Raw genomic sequence first — 18,406 nt, forward strand, 5'->3', positions numbered from 1 at the left:
AAAAACAGATGTTATGCTTGCCTTGATTTGCTTCTTGATGCCTAGCATATTTTACTGCAAATGTAGAAGTTACAAACAACTCTGAGAAAGATTGTTATTAGAATTTTCTAAAACAACATGCATATACACTGATATCTGTTCACATATGTACACATATACATATTGAAATAGTAAAAATAGATGTTCATATTCTAAGAAACTATTTTAGTTGTTTTATTGTTAGCAGGGTGAGGAGAGCTGTCGGGTTGGTCATACGGGATACATGGAAGAAGATGGGGGTGGTTCAGAACCGACTTACCTGCAAGACGAGATGGGAGAAGAGAAGAGGACCAGGAAAGGTGAGAGTTTGGGAGGAGAGGGGTTGCAGGACCCAGGAGAACAGGCAGGCCAAGAGGTAGAGTCAAAGGAGAAGGGGATAAAGTGACAGGGACAGGTGGGTGTGAGGAGGAGATGCAGAAGTGGGAGGTGTGACCAGACAGTTGGGTGAGGGGTACAACAGTTCCTAAGGAGTTCAGGACATGCAGGGTGGTCTATTTTCCTACAATGTGAGTGGGGAAGACCTCATGTGGAACTACACTTGGAAGTACTACTGCTGGGCCCTCAGTGGGAAGGAGAGTGGCCTTTGTTGTTATCAACACTAGAGGACTCTGACCAGGGAAGCCTCCACCTAGGTTTGGAAGGGGCTTGGTGGGATGGAAAAGCTCAATAGTGGGAGCACGGTCCAAGACACAAAATAGTTGAGAAGTCAGAGTGGGAACTAGCAGAAAAGTGTTTTTGGACAGCCCTGACTTTGTGCAGAGAAAGTGCTCAGGAGCAAGAATAACTGTGGTTTGGGTGAAAGTCTGAAGTAAGACTGTTTTTGTTTGTGCTTTTGGTTCTTCAGTATAGAGTTCATAGCAACAATTTCCCTGTGTGAGTGTTTGGAAGAGTAGCCCACAGTTAGTAAAACCATCCCAATGGGAGGAAAACAATATAGCAGCACACATGCTAGTTACCTCAAATGATATTTCAGTTACACTGAGTAATATATTAAAATAGTTCCTTTTCATCCTATAATGAAATGGTTTGGTTTAAAATGATTCTAGTGGAACTGCTTCTCAACAAGGGGTAAAATGAATATTATTTGGATGGGGAGTGGTGTGGAAATAGTGCTCCACCTCCTTAATTTACATATTCATATAAACGTATGAAGTTCCTTGTTCTGTGCAGATTAGTGATTGCTACGGACTTTCAAATATCTATGGGTTGGGGAAGAGGTTGACTTATCCCTAATAAAAGTCTGAAAAGGATTGTTGTGCTCTTTGTTTTATCTTGTTCATTACTCAAGAGATTGTGCTACAAAGCAAGAATATAGACTTAGATTTTTGTAATTCATTCATTGTCCTTATGTAAGTTGGTTTTGCCTCATTGCATAAATACATGAATGATAGTTGGACTTGTTGAGGCTGGTCAATAATGTGTCCAGAATCAACATGTGTCTGATTGGCAGGTACTGGAGATTAATAATAGGAATTACCAGTACAATTGGTTTGTAGTTCTTAGGTAGAGTCATTATTTGGTTGTTTGAAGATAGATGAAAATCATTGGTCCTGCACCATATGGTATTTCTTCCCCTAACTTCTCGAAAAGGGGATGTCAAGACTGTCATTCAACTGAAAATGCAAATGTCATCTTCTTCCATAGCATTTGTACCAAAATATCATTTTCTTTTAAGCATGGTGTATGTTTTGAGATACAACATCTAAGAAAACTTTGAAAAAAGAAAGAAAGAAAGTACAGTACTTTTTAGCAACAGCCAAACATAGAATCACATCAAGAATAAGGCACCTACTATGCAAGTTGCTAACAGCAGGTGGTGCAGATGTAAATGACCGTGCATTACTATAAACATCTCACACTGACAGAAATCTTTCCAATTATTCATTTCCATCTTAATGGGAAAAAAGCTTTGCATGCTTTAGATAGAGTTAATTATCCACATGGTTTCTAAAACAAACTTTTAAAATTCAAAGTGTAACTTTTTATTAAGACTTTTTCCCCCAGAACTGTTAGTTGAACAGTGATGCAACATGACATTTTTGTAACCATATACAACTTAATTAATAAACATATCTTCTGAAAAGTTCAAATTCTCAGTCAAGTTTGTACCTGTAGAAACCACAAACTCTGAACAATTTCAACTTGCTACAAGTGTAATTTGGGGTCTGATTGCATGTTGAGTCACTGGCTGAGTTATCACTGAGATAGTAAATCTGAGTTACCCTTGATTTTTCCACTTCACGCTCTCAAGGTGAAATCCCTTCATCTCAAGAGGGGGAAAGTCCTCCATGTAGAGAGCAAGAAAATGAAAGATATGAACAAAACTCAGCATACCAATACCAGAGAAACAGAAGTCTTCCTATTAAAATCTATTTTTCTATACTGATTCTGATTTTTCAATGGGTACGGAGGTCCACAGAATCAGGCTCAAGTATACACCAGAAAGGGGGGAGCATGCAAAACGGCTGGAATTTATTTTAAAAAATTCTCCTGATGATGCAAATGGGATAACATGGACACAAAGGTAGAGACATATAATGAGTTTAATCCTTTTATGACTGAATTCAATAAGTTCACACTGATTTTTTTTTAAAACTGCAGCCAATACGTTTCCTTTTCTAATCTGACTGTCCCCTTGTCTATTAAATGTGTATTTCTACATAAGTAAATGGCCATCTCAGCCATCATCAGCTCTGTCACAAACAGGGGGATTCTTGACTACTACTAGATTAACAAATAAATCAAAATGCATTTTTCTTCCTGCTTTCTCCTCCCTCTTCTCTCCAGCAGTTGGAACCTAGTTTTTTGCTTGTATTGTTTGATTCATCTCCTCCTATGTTGTGTTCATCATAGATTGCAAGTGCAGGCACAGATTATTTTAGCATTTCTTCTTCTTAATAATGGGACAACATCCAATGTACCAATTAGATCAGTATCCACAATGCTTCTGGACTTGCATACATCTATGCAATTTTTCATGCCATTTTTATAAGGGACTATTAAAAAGCATTTTTTTAAATTGTGGCACATTAGTTTGTTATTCAAAAACCAGTGTTGAAATCTTGGTTTGGTGAACAAAAGTCAATGGTTACACAATATGTACTTGTTTACCTTCTTGTCTTTACACTAAATTATGAGTGATGCAATGAAATTAGTTGCAAGTAGCTTTGGGAAACTGGATGGCACTATGGTGCAGTGGTTAAATGCTGGTACTACAGCCACAAGGTTGTCTCCAAGGTTGATTCAGCCTTCCATCCTTTCATAGGTTGGTAAAATGAGTACCCAACTTGTTGGAGGAAATTAGCTTACAAATTGTAAACTACTTGGAGAGTGCTGAGTTCAGAAAATGTACCTGCTATTGCTGTTTCTGGAGCGACCATATCAATGGATTGATGAATCATCATTCTAGATTTTAAATTCATAGTGTCCAACCTGTTTTGGAGATGGGGGCTCAACACCTTGGTTATGTCCTTTAAAGTCAAGAATAAAATCCATAGGAGATTCCCCGGAAATTCACATCACTGACAGGAAAGCAACTTGCTGCCTATGTTTTGGATAAATGGAAAATAAAAAGACTCATAAGTGGCAAAATGGAACATCATTAATATAATTAATTAATTATAATATAATATATACTGACTTAAGTAAATTTGTTCTCTGTTGTCCTAAGTGCTAAAGTGGAACCTCAAACACAGCATGTTTCTGTTTACTGCTCACTGGGGAGATTATCTAACAAGTGTTAGCACACAGCAAACTGCCGATGCCACCAGCAGACTACAAGCCACCCCCCAGCTGCACTTATCCTGCCAATTTCAAAGTACAGAAAGCTTCTATACTTCAAAATTGGTGGGCTAAGCATGGCTGGGGGATGGCTTGTAGTCTGCCAGTGGCATCTGCAGAGTTTTGCTGAGCACTAACACCTGTTTTCACTCATTCAAGCCCGTTCCCAGCCTGTGCCCAGATCAGGTGAAAATGAAATGCAATAATCTCCTGGGACAAGCATCAAAAGACATTTCCTCTATCATATTCTGACTATAGATCAGGGATGGAGAGCTTTTAGTACTTCAGATGTTCTGACTTGCAACTTGTACAATCCCTTTAACTATGTTGCATAGCACTGTAAATAATCTTAAAGTGAAATATTTGGCAAGCCCAAATTTCCTGAGTAATAATTCTCAAATCACTACACCATGCTCATTCTTGGTTTTCTCCATGATACTGTAGAAATGAATCAGCCCCTAGTTTTAGTCCAGTCTGTATCTCAAAGGTAAGTTCAGAAACTTTCATAGATCTTTTAATTCTTGGACTAAAACTTAGAGCTTATTCACCACCCCACTAACATGAAAACCACTAGCTGCTACTGCCCACCACAGTTACTGATAATCTGATGGATCAAATTGTTCTTTGCCATGAACCAGAAAAGGAATTCATCTATGGAAAGGTCTCTTAAATAGCAAAATGTGATAACTTCTAGATCCCATATGCACGCATATATATCTATGCATATATACGTAACATCCAGATTTTTTAAACACATTCATATTTTGTATTTTTGTAATATGTATATTTTGTTTAATTTCAGACTTAGTCAAACAATAAGAGATCATTTTACCTCTTTTCTGATTGCACTGCAACATATTAATATCTTGGGAATAAAGAGTGATTGAAAGCTTCATCCCTCCATTCTCCATATGAACGGTTTTCTTTAAGGAACTGTTAAATAATTTACATGATATCAGAGCATTAAATTGGATTTTGGTGGTGTTAATTTCCTTTAGGCAAACTTTAACACAATGATTATTGCTGCATGCATTTTACATGGCTTGATGCCAAGATCTGTGTCAACAATACAAAATGCAAATCTGAAATATTTAAAATGCAATTTACTTAATTTTGAAAGTCTAAAACAAGCTGATTCACAGTACAGAGGCAAACAACTGCCTTTTTAATTTTGTTCTCAGAAATGAACATTTTTGAAACTCTGTCAGTCTCCATGTGGATTCAGACAAAATGAAATTAAAGTAAACCATGAAACATTTATGAAGAGAACAAATTAAAAACCTGTTAGTAATAACTCTGATGCAATCACTAGTATTTTTAGTCATTTTCACTGTCAAAAAAGTAATCTTTCTTTGTCGAATGCTTTTAAAAATTCAGAACACAACAAACTTTTTTTATCTGCTCAGATGAAAAGCAAATTAATTTATGCTGAACAGCCAGTTGTAATATTGGTACAGTTTGCTTTCATAAATTATGTAATAGAAGACTTAAAATCTGTTTACCACCCTTTCTTTTCTTTTCTTTTTCTTTTGAAAAGGTGAGCTTAAGCTGATTTTATTATTAGTTTAGCAGGTTGACAAGTTGTATCATGGTTTTTTGTTTTGTTTTTTCCCCCCTATTAGTTGGGTTCATCCTAATTATGTAGTACCCAATTATGGTTCTTTTTTGCTAAATTGCTGAAATCCACTTCAAAAACCAACGTTCGTATATATGCCCGCAAGTTTTTTTTTCTTGTGTGCAGTCAATATTGATGCTTTCTAAATAAATAATTTCTTCATCTGCAAAAGAATGAAAAGAAAAGAGTAATAGCCATTGATTATGTAATTCCTCTGCTGAAAAAATAGTTCTAACAAGTGTCAAACATTTCTTCCACATTTTTATAACATTATCATTCCATTTTTTACATAAAAAACATACTAGCAGACAAAGAGAGAGAGAGAGAGAGAGAGAGAGAGAAATTTGTATAGGTAGAATGTAAAGTTTTTGCATTTGGCATAGTTATGAATTGTATGTTATTCCTTATTTTTCACCATGCAGTCTTCTTTCTGCTGGTCTGCACCAGCCTGTATATGTTTCTGAACTCAGGCTTAAAACTTTGGGTGACATCACAAAGTAAACCCATTCTATGTGGATTATTTTGTTTCATATTAGGAAGTATAGGTAGCTGAGAAGCTAAAGAACAAGATGTAATAAGGAAACCAAACACACAGCAAACTAGAAAACTACACCTCAGTTAGCTGAAAATCATTCAGAACAGCATTACTTCCAGCAAGTTTGAGGAACATAAGAAGATGTTTTACACCAAATCACATGATCAACCAATTTCATTCAGGACTATTTACACCAACTAGCAGAATTTCAGTTTGATACGTTCAGCACTGAACAGAGTACCTTTTTTTTGGGGGGGGGGGATTTTGCATCTGAAATTCTATCACATTTTTTCTAAACCCTCACACTACACTAAATATGAAATTTATGAAAAGATTCATGTCCTGAGCTATCTAAAAGAATCATGCTATCCTGACCTGGGTCAGTCCTTGAGCTAGCATGGCAATGAATGTGTGTTTACATGCCCCCACCACTGCATTGTGGACCCACTACTGCTGTGTGCCCCATACTTGCCTCTGCCATCATATCTGCTGAGAAGACTCCCATTGCAGCCCATAAAATGGAAACTGGGCACCTGACTACACATATGGCCAGGCATCCCCATCCAACATCACAAACAATGACTGGGGTCTTCTCAGCAAAACAAAAGCAGAGGCGGTTTTGGGTGTTCAGGGCCATCTGGCCTGGAACTACTGGATCCACATCCAGTTTGGCAGAAAGGACAACACTAGACTGAGGCAAGAACAGGCCTTTTGCCCCATGCATACAGACCCTCAGTCATCAAAACTTTTGTATCCTTGTTTTTTAGTTTCTCTATTTGTGTTTCCATGACTCTGCAATGTTTTGTACATCTTATCTCTTTCTTTCCTTTTTCTTCTGGGAAAGTACATGGAGGAGAGACTGTGAGCAAAAGAAGTATCATAGTAATGTTAGAACAGAATACAGAGAAACAGAATAGTTCCCAATTAGCAAAGAGATCAGGCAAGCATGCATTCTATCACTCTAACTGTTCAATATGTACAGAAAAAATATAATAAGAAGAGCGAGTTTAGACTCAGAAGAAGAAAGAGTGATATTATGAGGAAGGAACATTAACAATCTAAGATATGTGGATGGCACCATATTACTAGCAGAAAACATCATAGACTTGGAACAATTACAAAGGAAGGCCAAGGAATGCAGGGTTGCTGCTGGACACAAAGGAAACAAAAATAATAACCACATGATGCATATAAATTCAATTCAGGCAAGGAGGAAATTGAAAGCTACTTTCCATACTTTGGATCAAACGTTCATCAGAATGGAGACTGCAGATAAGAAATAAGAAGACTAGACATGGGAAGGGCAGCTATGAAAGAACTATACAAGATTCTGAAGTGTAAACACAAACAACTGAGCACTGAAGTTAGAATCATCCGAGCCATTCCCTTTCACCATGTATGGATGTGAGAAGTGGATAGTGAAGAAAGTGAGTAAGAAGAAAATCACCTCATTTGAGATGTGGTGCTGGAGAAAAGTGCTGAGGAAATCATGGACAGACAAAAAACAAAAAGAAAACAAAAAGTACATGGCTCCTTGAACAGATCAAGCCTGAAATTTCCTTGGAAGCCAAAATGATCAAACTGAAGTTGTTGTACTTTGGTCACATCAAGGCATAACTCGTTATGGAAAAAAAAAAACCAATAATGCTAAGAAAAGTAGAGAGTAGTAGAAAAAGAGGAATACCACATGCTAGATGGATGGACTCAATAAGACAGGTCATGGGCCTGAATTTGCAGGAGCTAAGATGTTTCATCTACAGAGTTGCCATGAGTCAAGGTTGACTTGAGGAAAGTTATTTATTTATTTCATTTTTATATCCTCTTTCTCCCAAGGCAGCTCACAAGATAAAAACACATTAAAAACTTTACAACAAAAATATTGTTTTTCAGGAGTATGGTCCTGAGTATCAGCAAGAAATAGAACAGTGCAAAAAAGTGAAAAAGAAAGAAAGAAAGAAAGAAAGAAAGAAAGAAAGAAAGAAAGAAAGAAAGAAAGATATGTTTCAATTCCATGCATTTCTGAATGCAGAACAAGCTTTGGCAGCACATATATAGTTGCCCCTCCTTATCCACGGATATTTTTTATCCATGGATTCAAGCATCCACGGTTTGAAAATATTCCAAAAAAGTATAAATACCAAATACCAAACCTTGATTTTCCATTTTATATAAGGGACACCATTTTGTTCTGCCTTTATATTTAATGGGACTTGAGCATCCAGATTTTGTTATCCATGGGGGATCCTGGAACGAAACCCCAGCGGCTAACAAGCTCCCACTGTATTAAAATTTGAGTGATACAGAAAATGCAAAACAAATTGCCTTGTGGACACATTTCCATCCAGCTAATGACTTAATTTTGTGTGTGTTTAATGTGAATGTGTATGTTCTCACAACACTGCAATAGTAAGTTTCCATTTTTTAAACCAGAAAAATTTAGTGTAATATATGTATGAATCCTGCTGGTTTGAGACAAGAGTTAAAACTATGCTTTACTCCTCAGAGCCAGGAAACTGGAAGCTATGGAGGGTACTTTAACCAATATTCCCTATGATCAGGAATGGTGTTGTATAATGCCACTGATATTTTTGCTTGGTCTTTCAGGCCCAATCCCAGATGGGACCAGCAAAGATAGCATCTTGCCCTGAGTTGCTTTATTAAGGGCTCATTCCCACTTACTGAAAAATCTGAGTCCCAATCTGGCTCTGCTCCACAATGCCATTCGATTTGAAAAGGTCCCTCATCCACACTATGAATTGGGACCTTTTGGAACCACTGTTGTTTGGTACAATTCTTGTCCCCATTTGATGGCTTTTGCTCCCCAGCCATACCTTGGCCTCTTCCCCGGCCTCTATGCTCCCTCTCCCCGGCCTGTCACCCAGTGTGGATCAGCTGCTCAAGCTGGGGGAGGAAAGCCAGCGGCAGCCCAGGCAGGCAGCATCAAAAGCACTGCCATATGGGGAGGTGGAGGGGGGACCTGGCTCAGAGAGCAGGCAGGGAGCCCTTCCTCCATTTCTGCCAGGCCAGACCCTTCTCACTGCTCTGGAGCATGTGGTGTCAGCTGTTCCGGGAGGACCTCTCAGCCCTGGACGTGCTCCAGCATCAGTGGCATGCCAATGGGTGCATGGCTCCACAGCCACTGGGCCAGAGGTCGGTGTGACGGTGGATTGGAGGAGGAGGAAGCACCCTGGAAGGCAGAGACGGCACCCTCCACCAACTCTTTCCATCTTTCCCCCCGCATGGGTGCCTGGGCCCACAAGAGGCCTGCAGAAGGGTCTAAGGAACGCTGAGCGAAGAGGAGGAGCAGGAGGAGGACAGAGGCAAGGTCGGGGGAGGGAGTGCAGAGACCAGGGAAGGGGCCGAGTTCAGGCTTTGGAGCTCTGAGGCTGAGGGAGGGAGTCAGGAGGAGAAGGAGGAACAGGATGGGAGAGACTTTTTTTTAAAAAAAAATCAAAATTAATCACAAAATTGGTAGAATGGCTTAGCAGCTACTGGCCTTTACAAGTAGTTGCTTTGCCAATCTATCAATTTTGCAATTTATTTGATTTTTTTTTTTTTTAAGAACCCAAAATGGTGGCACTGGTGTGTGTGTGTGAGACATCTCTGGGGATGGCTGTCACACACCCCTCTGCCATTTGTCCCTCTGAAAGACTCAATTCTAATCTGGCGTTCCCATTGTTAGAAATCGTGTCAGAATCAATTCTTCCCAAAACATGGTCTAAAACAGTGCTATCAAAATGACCTAGGTTTTTTTGTGTTTGCTCTGCTTTATTTTCCCTGGAATCGATCTAATGAGGATCGGAATCTATTTCCAGTGGGAACTAAGGGTATATAGCTTGAATCAGGATTAGGAGTTTTTCATAGTGGGAACGAGCCCAAAGAATTATACCCTTAATTTCTTGTGGATGAAATTATACTGTGAGGTCTTTATAATTTCCAACAGAGTACATTCTTTATTAGCTGAACATTATTTCTGTAAAATGTTTATTCTGTGATCCAAAAAAGTACTTCAAAAAGCATTTTTACTCATTATTCAATGCATTTGTGGGTACTCATGTCTATCTCTTACACTCAGATCAATACAGATTGCCTGCATATCATTTGGACACGAGTGAATAGTTAATAATATTGTGTACAGATTATATTTTGATAAAGCTGTCCTTTATTCCTTCTAGATGCTATTGATGAAATATTATTATTTCGCAGATTTCAGGCCATAAAGTTTATTTAAAATAAATCATGCACACGGTGTGAACAATTCAGCATGTTTTCAAGTGCAGTAAGGATTCATAGTTTGTGCACAAGCATAAACTTCTTGATTGTTCCTTTCACTCAGAGAATATATGATCCTTTATTGTAGTGTGAATAAAATACCATGATGATTAATTCACTGGTTGTCATTTATTCTCCTCTTGCGTATATCCCTGTGTCTGCAAAGGCACAAGGGAGTGTGATTTGACATCAGGCATATGATGGGAAATATTTCAAACAGCAGTTTCACTTAGCTAATGAACCACCTTATACTGAATCATGGTCTTAGTACGAAGCCATATGTTGAATAGCAATCGTATATTATTATTATTATTATTATTATTATTATTATTATTATTATTATTATTAATTTATTGCATGCATTAGATATAACTTAAAGTACCAAGGTAACTTCAAAACTAGAAACAGGCAAGAAGGCAATGAATGCTAACAATTCAATCTATAATTTTTCCATCGCTTGTGCCTGAATTATTTAGAACATATTATTTTTGTTTCTCTAATTAATCAATCATGAGAGTCTTCAGAACCCATGCACAGAGTTTTTTGTGGGTTTTTCAGGCTATGTGGCCATGTTCTAGAAGAGTTTCTTCCTGATGCTTCACCAGCATCTGTGGCTGGCATCTTCAGAGAATGCTTGCCTGGAAAGGACTTGGGTACATATATTGTGTGACCTGGGAAGGCAGGAGTGATTTGAATGTGTATGCAGGCCTCAGGGTGGGAGGGTCTGCAAAAGAGGATTAGTGTCTGCCAAAGCTAGACAAAGCTATTCTGAAATCTGTTAACTTGTCTTAATCCTAATTCTGAAGAATAGGTGAGAGGAGGGAGTTACCAGTTGATTGTCTACCCAAATAAACAAACAAACAGTATGAACAACAACAATAATGATTGCCCCTCCTCTATTTTGTATACACTGTATAGGCTGGCAGACTGTTGGTGGCATGCACATACATACATTTTTTCCCTGTGTACATACTTTTTGGGATGTTGTCAAGTGGTATTCCCTTCCTTCTTCTTCAGTATCCAAAGCTTCCCTTTGAACTTTCTGTACACCCTTTAACTCTCTCTGTATAACTATTATTTTCTTCACAGAGAAGGGGCAAGATTGGGCTGAATGAGGGTGAATAAACTGATGCTAAATCCTGATAAAATGGAGATTCTGTAAACTGGTGGTTTTCAAGTCTAGGAATTGGATAGGTTGGTGGGGCAACTCCTTTCTCCTCCCACTGAGCTTCACCCTATTCCCACCATCTTTCAAAACATTTTAAAAGGAAGCAGATGGATGCCACAGCCCATTTTTGCCCAAAAGTAGGTATTAGAGGATTAGTGGTGTCGCCTAGTGCAAACCACATGTCCTGCACCCCCCTAGTGATACCATTGATCCCAAACATAAATTCTAAATTTGTTGAAAATCCAAGAAAATAATGAGGCCTTTCTGAAAGTCATTTTCATGTGCACTATGTATCCTGTATGTTGACTTATACCATCTAAGAAATCAAACATATCCTCCAAATTTGGCAATATCCTATCCAGGTCTTTCTGCATGATGTGGTAACAGAAAAACTTATTTCTATGAATATAGAGAACTTGGGTGGCTCAGATATCCTGCCAAGATAGCAGAAATGAAATTTTATTGCTCTTTGGACAGAAAACAGTAAAGTTACATGTAATAAATAAAAAAATGTTATGGTCCCAGGTAAAGGTAAAAATCATGAAAGTGAGGAGAAAATGACACAAGGACCCGTTCTGCACGGGTGTAAAGTACGTCCTGGGGATGTACTAGGGTTAAGGAAAGTGCGTGCCTTACACACGCACCTAACCCTAATACGTCCCCAGGACGTACAAAATGGCGGCGCCCGTTCCACACGGGGGCCGCCATTACGACGTCATGAACGTGCCGCCTCCAAATGGGGTGGCACGGACATGATGTCTTTGCGCCGTGCGAGGGGGCATAGAGCGCCCTTTCCATGGCGCTAGAAGGAGCTCCGAAATGGAGCTCCTTCTGCGATTTGCATCGCTGGCGCAGCCTTTAAACAGCTGCACCAGCGATGCAAGGGAGAAAGGGGCCAAGTGGCCCCTTTCTCCTCCTTGCCACCGCCACCGGGTGTCCTTGGGGCTTGAAGCCCCAAGGACACCCCTTTTCAGGCCACGGGGAAGTGGCCTTTTGCCGCTTCCCCGCGGCCTGGAAAGCGGCGGATTGGGGCCTCGGAGGCTGCCATTCTGGCAGCTGAGACCCCGATCTGGTGGGGAAAGGAGCGCCTACAGGCCGCCCCAAAGGGGTGGTCTGTAATGCGCCAATGTGTCATATCCAAGCATTCTTGAAAAAGCTTAACTAAATATGTGAGAAAGAAGAGTTATGCCACACAGTTCTATCCCCAGTTCCATGCAGTTGGTTGGTCTTTCTGGCATGTACCACATGAATACATTTAAAGTGATATCCTGCAGACATACAGCTGGCCACAAGTAGTCATTTTGCCATACCTTCAGTGCTGTATTTGCAAACATATGTCTTCAGTGATTCCATATATGGTGTTGGAGGGAAGGTTCTATGGCATTGTATATTTAGTTTAGATCTTTCAAAAACACCCCAATGGGGCTTTGTTGGTGTTGTTATTGTATGCCTTCAAGTTGATTCCAATTTATAGTGACCCTAAGGTGAACCTATCGTAGGGGTTTCTTGGCAAGATTTATTTAGAGAGGGTTCGCCATTGCTTTCCTCTGGGCTGAGAGCATGTGACTCACCCAAGTCGACCCAGTTTCATAGGGTTTTAGTCTGTATAAATTCCTTTAGTAATGTTCTTATCCACAGTTCCTGGACCAGTATGAAGATTAGAATTTAGGCGGGTTACAAACCGCCACTTGGGACGTCCACAGGACGTCCCATTTTAAAAAAGGGGCGTCTCTTCTAGACGCCCCTGGCTCTAGTACGGACTCTGTCCGTACAATATGGCGCCGGCCGTTCCACACAGACGGCGCCATTTTTACGTATCGGACGCTGTGCGTCTGAATGTGTCGCGGCGTCTGTGACATCGCGAATGCGCCCCTGGCAGCGACGTCACAGAGGCGCCACAAGAAGAAGCATTGTTACACTCCACGCCTCCTCACGATGCATGCATTTGAAAAAAAAAGCTTACAATGAGTTGGATATGGAATATGTCATAGCGACATGTCTACTAGAACATTTCTATTTTTACTAATGCATTTTCTTGAAATGCATTAGAAGCCTCAATGACATTTTGTTCTCATTTCCATTTTCTGCATGATATCTGAGTGGATAAGAGGTATCTAAAACATGAACAGTCAGTACAAACCTGTTTAAATAAACTTTTTGTTATTTTGGTTTGTCATTTTAATACCACACATTTTAATACCGCGACGTCACAGAGGCGCCGCAAGAAGAAGCTCCATTTTGGAGCTTCTTTTTCGGTCCGTGTGGGAGCCGCGCGGTGTGGCTGCTGCGGCTCCCGCACGGAGCAAACGGTGGCAGCGGCAGACCGCCTCAAAGCGGTGGTTTATAACCCACCTTAGATACTCAACGTATTTCACACTTTTTCTGAGATGGTGAAATACTGCCATTTTTTTCTCTTGTTTTAAAGAGCAAATAACAGCAGAAGTTACAACAGAGTTTAATGTGGAACTGGAACAAAATGAAATTATGTAAAAACATGAGAAAAGCATATGGTATACATCAGAAACAGTTTTGTTTATCCTTGTTAAAAGCAAATGAACTAATAAGGGATGAAAAATAAAATTAAAACAATTGTCAAATGTCACACCAAAGAAAGGAAATTTTGCACATTATAGCCAAATCTACCCTCTAGGTTCTAAAGTCGTATACTGCTGAATATAGTTCTGCCGAAGAGGAACAGTATAGGGAGAACTAATATCTCTAATGCTCTGTAAAAAGCCTTTGGTCCTAAGTGATGAGAAAAGCAAGATATAAATTATTTAATTAAACAAATAAGCTGCACATGGCACTTTGTCTGTTTCCCCCCAGAGACATTGTCATGTAAATTACTCCACTCAAAATGGAATACTCAAACTTACAGGTGTATGTGATTTTCCTGTTAATGTTATACTCCATCTTTATCTCTCTCCTAAAATTGCATTTTTGAAAAATCAGATATGGCCTCTGAGTTTTTGACAGTTTCATCAGAAGGCACTGTGATCTACAAGTCAGAGGAGAATAGATATGATTTGACTTCTGAACCATCCATTTACTGCTACCTTACTGGTGAAATTGTGGAAGCATCTATGGACTCTATAAATTATCATGTTGAGATAGATGGTCTCATTCATCAGATTTTTCTTAACACTCTTAGGTAATCATTTTAAAATGTATAAATAAGGAAGGAAAGCATCAGTGGGAAGGCACAATGGCTTGTTATAAGCATCTTCACCCATTATGCCATCCAACTGTCCACATCTTATGAGTGAAATGTTTTACTGACAAGCTGAAAAACAGACTGCTTTGCACATAAAGGCTTCATTTTGGCCCCAGTGCTTGTGATAAAGTCCATTAGATAAATAAAGGGAATGGAACTGTGCAGTGAGTTAAGTGACTATATTCTGATTTTTTTTTTGTCTTGACGAAAACTCATGTTTAAACTTGAATTTCAGTTGTTTTGGGTCAATATGTCCGCTACGCTGTCACGACAAGGGCTTATTCTGTCTCAGCCCCGACTCTGGAATGCACTCCCTAATGAGCTCCGCATGTCCACTTCCCTTGATGTTTTCAAGAAAAACTTGAAGACTTACCTTTTTCGTCAGGCATTCCCCCCATGAACGTTGGTGTTATTTTTCTCCCCCTGAATGTGACGTTTTTTCCATCCTGTCAGCCTTGTAACTGTACTGTTGTTTTTATCTTGCTATTTTATTGTATATTGTGTTTTTAAATTGTTTTTATTATGCTGTAAACCGCTATGATCCATGGAATAGCGGTATATAAATAAATTTTATTATTTATTATTATTATTATTATTAATATGTCTATACGTGTTTGTTACACTCCATGCCTCCTCACGATGCATGCATTTAAAAAAAAAGCTTACAATGAGTTGGATATGGAATATGTCATAGCGACATGTCAACTAGAACATTTCTATTTTTACTAATGCATTTTCTTGAAATGCATTAGAAGCCTCAATGACATTTTGTTCTCATTTCCATTTTCTGCATGATATCTGAGTGGATAAGAGGTATCTAAAACATGAACAGTCAGTACAAACCCGTTTAAATAAACTTTTTGTTATTTTGGTTTGTCATTTTAATACCACACCCCAAAATACATAATTTGGCAGTAACATTGGATAGATCAATGTGGCCTAGAACAATGGCCTAGAATGTGGCATAGAACTAGTTTCTGGCTGGTTTAGAGGTGTAGCATTCGAATGGAACACCCCTTCAAAACTCACCAAACTGCACCAGCAGTTTGGACCACAGCAAAAGGGAGCTGGGATAATCCCGCTCCTAGTGGCCTAGGTTGGGTCCTGCACCTGTGGCCTACTTTGGGAGTGGGCTGTGCAGTCAGCATGGTTCCGATCTGCTTCTGTCTGGAATGGACTTGGGCCACTTCTTCCCAGCCATCTGCTCCAGCCCAGTGTTACAAAGAGGACACTATCTACAAACTATGCAAACAGTGGGTATAAAGTGATATTTTTGCGCTTCCTCACTGAGAATGTAAACTCTTGTCTTGAGAATGAATCTGTTTATGGACACAATGACATACATACATATTTGGCCAGAGTTTTGTATTTTATTTTTATTTTTAATTGAATTAAATTGTTTTTTATTTAATTGTCTTGATTCTTCCCAGGCAAACATTTTGCACTATTGTACTATTTGTACTAATGAAGAATTCTGAAAAACCTGAAAGCTTGCTACTTTCGTGATATTTTCAGTGGACCTAATAAAGTCATCATGCAACTCCAACTTTCACATCATTTTGAGAAGAATAATTTGTTTGTAACTTCATCTAAATTATATGCTATTCAGGTACATAAAGAAACACACAATAGCGTATCTCTCTCTCTCTCTCTCTCTCTCTCTCTCTCTCTCTCTGTGTGTGTGTGTGTGTGTGTGTGTCTATTCTTTTCATTCACTATTCCAGGAAACCAAACCATTTGGGATGTAGAGGCATTTTTAGCTGGGTCTAGATAGTTTGAGGCACCTATCTATGTAGTCAGCTGGAGTGTTACATGAGTTTATTAACAAAAAAACCCTATAGATTAGAGAATAGCCTGTGGGTACTGTATTTTTGAAGCATCCTTGACCAGTTAGGAGGTTCTCCTTGAGAATCAAAACTCAAAAGTAAATATATAGGATGCTATTTTTCCTCTTTCTGTGTGGCTCACCCTCTGCTATTAAAGCTCCAAGTATTTTCAGTATTGCCTGGTGTTTCATGTCCTACTTCACTATTTTTCTCATGCCACTTCCACTCTTCATCCTACAAATCTTTCCTGCTTCTGACTCTCCTTCATCTCTACATTTAGGAATGGTTATCTGTCCATGATTATGATAAGGAAGAATTTCATTCAGTTCTTGTTTTTTTAATAAGACATTACCAGGTTCACACTTCCCAAGTAAATATACATAGTATCACAATCTGGATCACAGCTATCTTTCAGCATTCACATTTCTCAGATTTTTTTCTGAAAGTGAAGCTAAAAAAAATACAAGTAAAAAGGCACACACTGGGGGAAAAGACATCTAAATACACAGATATTTGTAAAAATTGTGCAGAAAAAATATATAATAGTAAAGAAGGTTTCACAGCAGGATTATACTAACTGTTTATTACATTATATATTAGAAAAAGAAGTGCACAAAGAATATAAAAAGAAGGCACACTTACATTCCAAAAGTCATATAAATCATGTAGAGGGTTGTTGCAAAACAAGATGTTGCAAAAATGGAATGGAATAAAGTGAAGTTATAAAGAATTAGAAACTTTGAAAAATCAAAACTGACAGGGTCATCCCTTATTAATCCAAGGCCTATGGAGTTTTTTATTTTGGTTTTGGCAGTGGCTAGAAGCATGTTTACACAGTCAAAACTGGTGCACCAACTGCACCTGTTACTTGAGGCATCAGATCTGGCTACGCTGACACATGCTTTGATTGCATCCCCTTTGGATTGCTGTAGCACACATGTGGTTGCCCTTTGAAAATGTTCAGAAACTTCAGTGGCTCCAAAGTGCTGCAGCCAGGTTGCTGACTGAGGAATGTTATAAGGAGCATATAACCCCCTTACTGAAACAAGTTGACTGCCTGCTAATCATGATTGGTTAAATTAGCAAAATGCTGTCTATACTCAACCAAACTCATTACATTAGATTTCTAAGACATTTTTGGAAGACCACTGTTCACATTCCTGATGGCAGCTCAGCATACATATTGAACTGATAAATAAAATTAGGTGTGTTATCTTGTTTTCCCAGAATAATGGCTTATTTAATATTGCTATAGAAGTATATTGATTTATCTTCACTGGTCATTTCTGCTTATTCACCTGGCTCTTCTCATGGGAAGTGATAGATAGGAGAATTGAAATCTGTGAGTTCATCTTTCTTTTACATTGAAATACTTTAAATCTTTGTTCAAACCCAGAGTTGTATGAATTGAGCACTCAAAAACCTTTCTCCAGACAGGTGTACCTGTCAGTATTTGTTTCTCTTACATTTGTTATTTTTATACCAATTTGTTGCTATTCCAAATATGAAAAAACCCTTTTTTTTGAGGGGGGAAGCTTCTTATAAAAATGACCTTTAAATGGTTTTGTCCCCTATTCCTAATGACAGGACTAGGATGGGGAATAGGAGGAGGCTTCTTGTCCCCTTTAATCTGAGTACATGTACAGGTTGAACCCAGAGAAAGAAGCCAAGTAAATGAGTATCAGCAAGAGTGGCAAGAATAGAGTGGACCTACTCAAACATCTTTCACCAAAATCTAGCAAAATATGGAACTGGCAGTGATGCGTATGTATTTCATTAGAAAAAAACTAACATGTTGAAAATCTCCTTATAGCACCCTCACTATCTGAATGCATGTACATGTGAATTTGTGGCCCCATACAGACTGCCAAAATAAAGCTACTTCCGGTAACTTTGGAAGTATGCTGTTTAATTGATGCATGTGTCCTAAGAGTCTGGAAGCTGTGCCAAAGCTGCG

This window comes from Sceloporus occidentalis, unplaced genomic scaffold (genome assembly GCF_023333645.1).
Source record: "Sceloporus occidentalis isolate IW3139 unplaced genomic scaffold, rSceOcc1.0.p SCAF_5, whole genome shotgun sequence".
NCBI classification, from domain to species: Eukaryota; Metazoa; Chordata; class Lepidosauria; order Squamata; family Phrynosomatidae; genus Sceloporus; species Sceloporus occidentalis.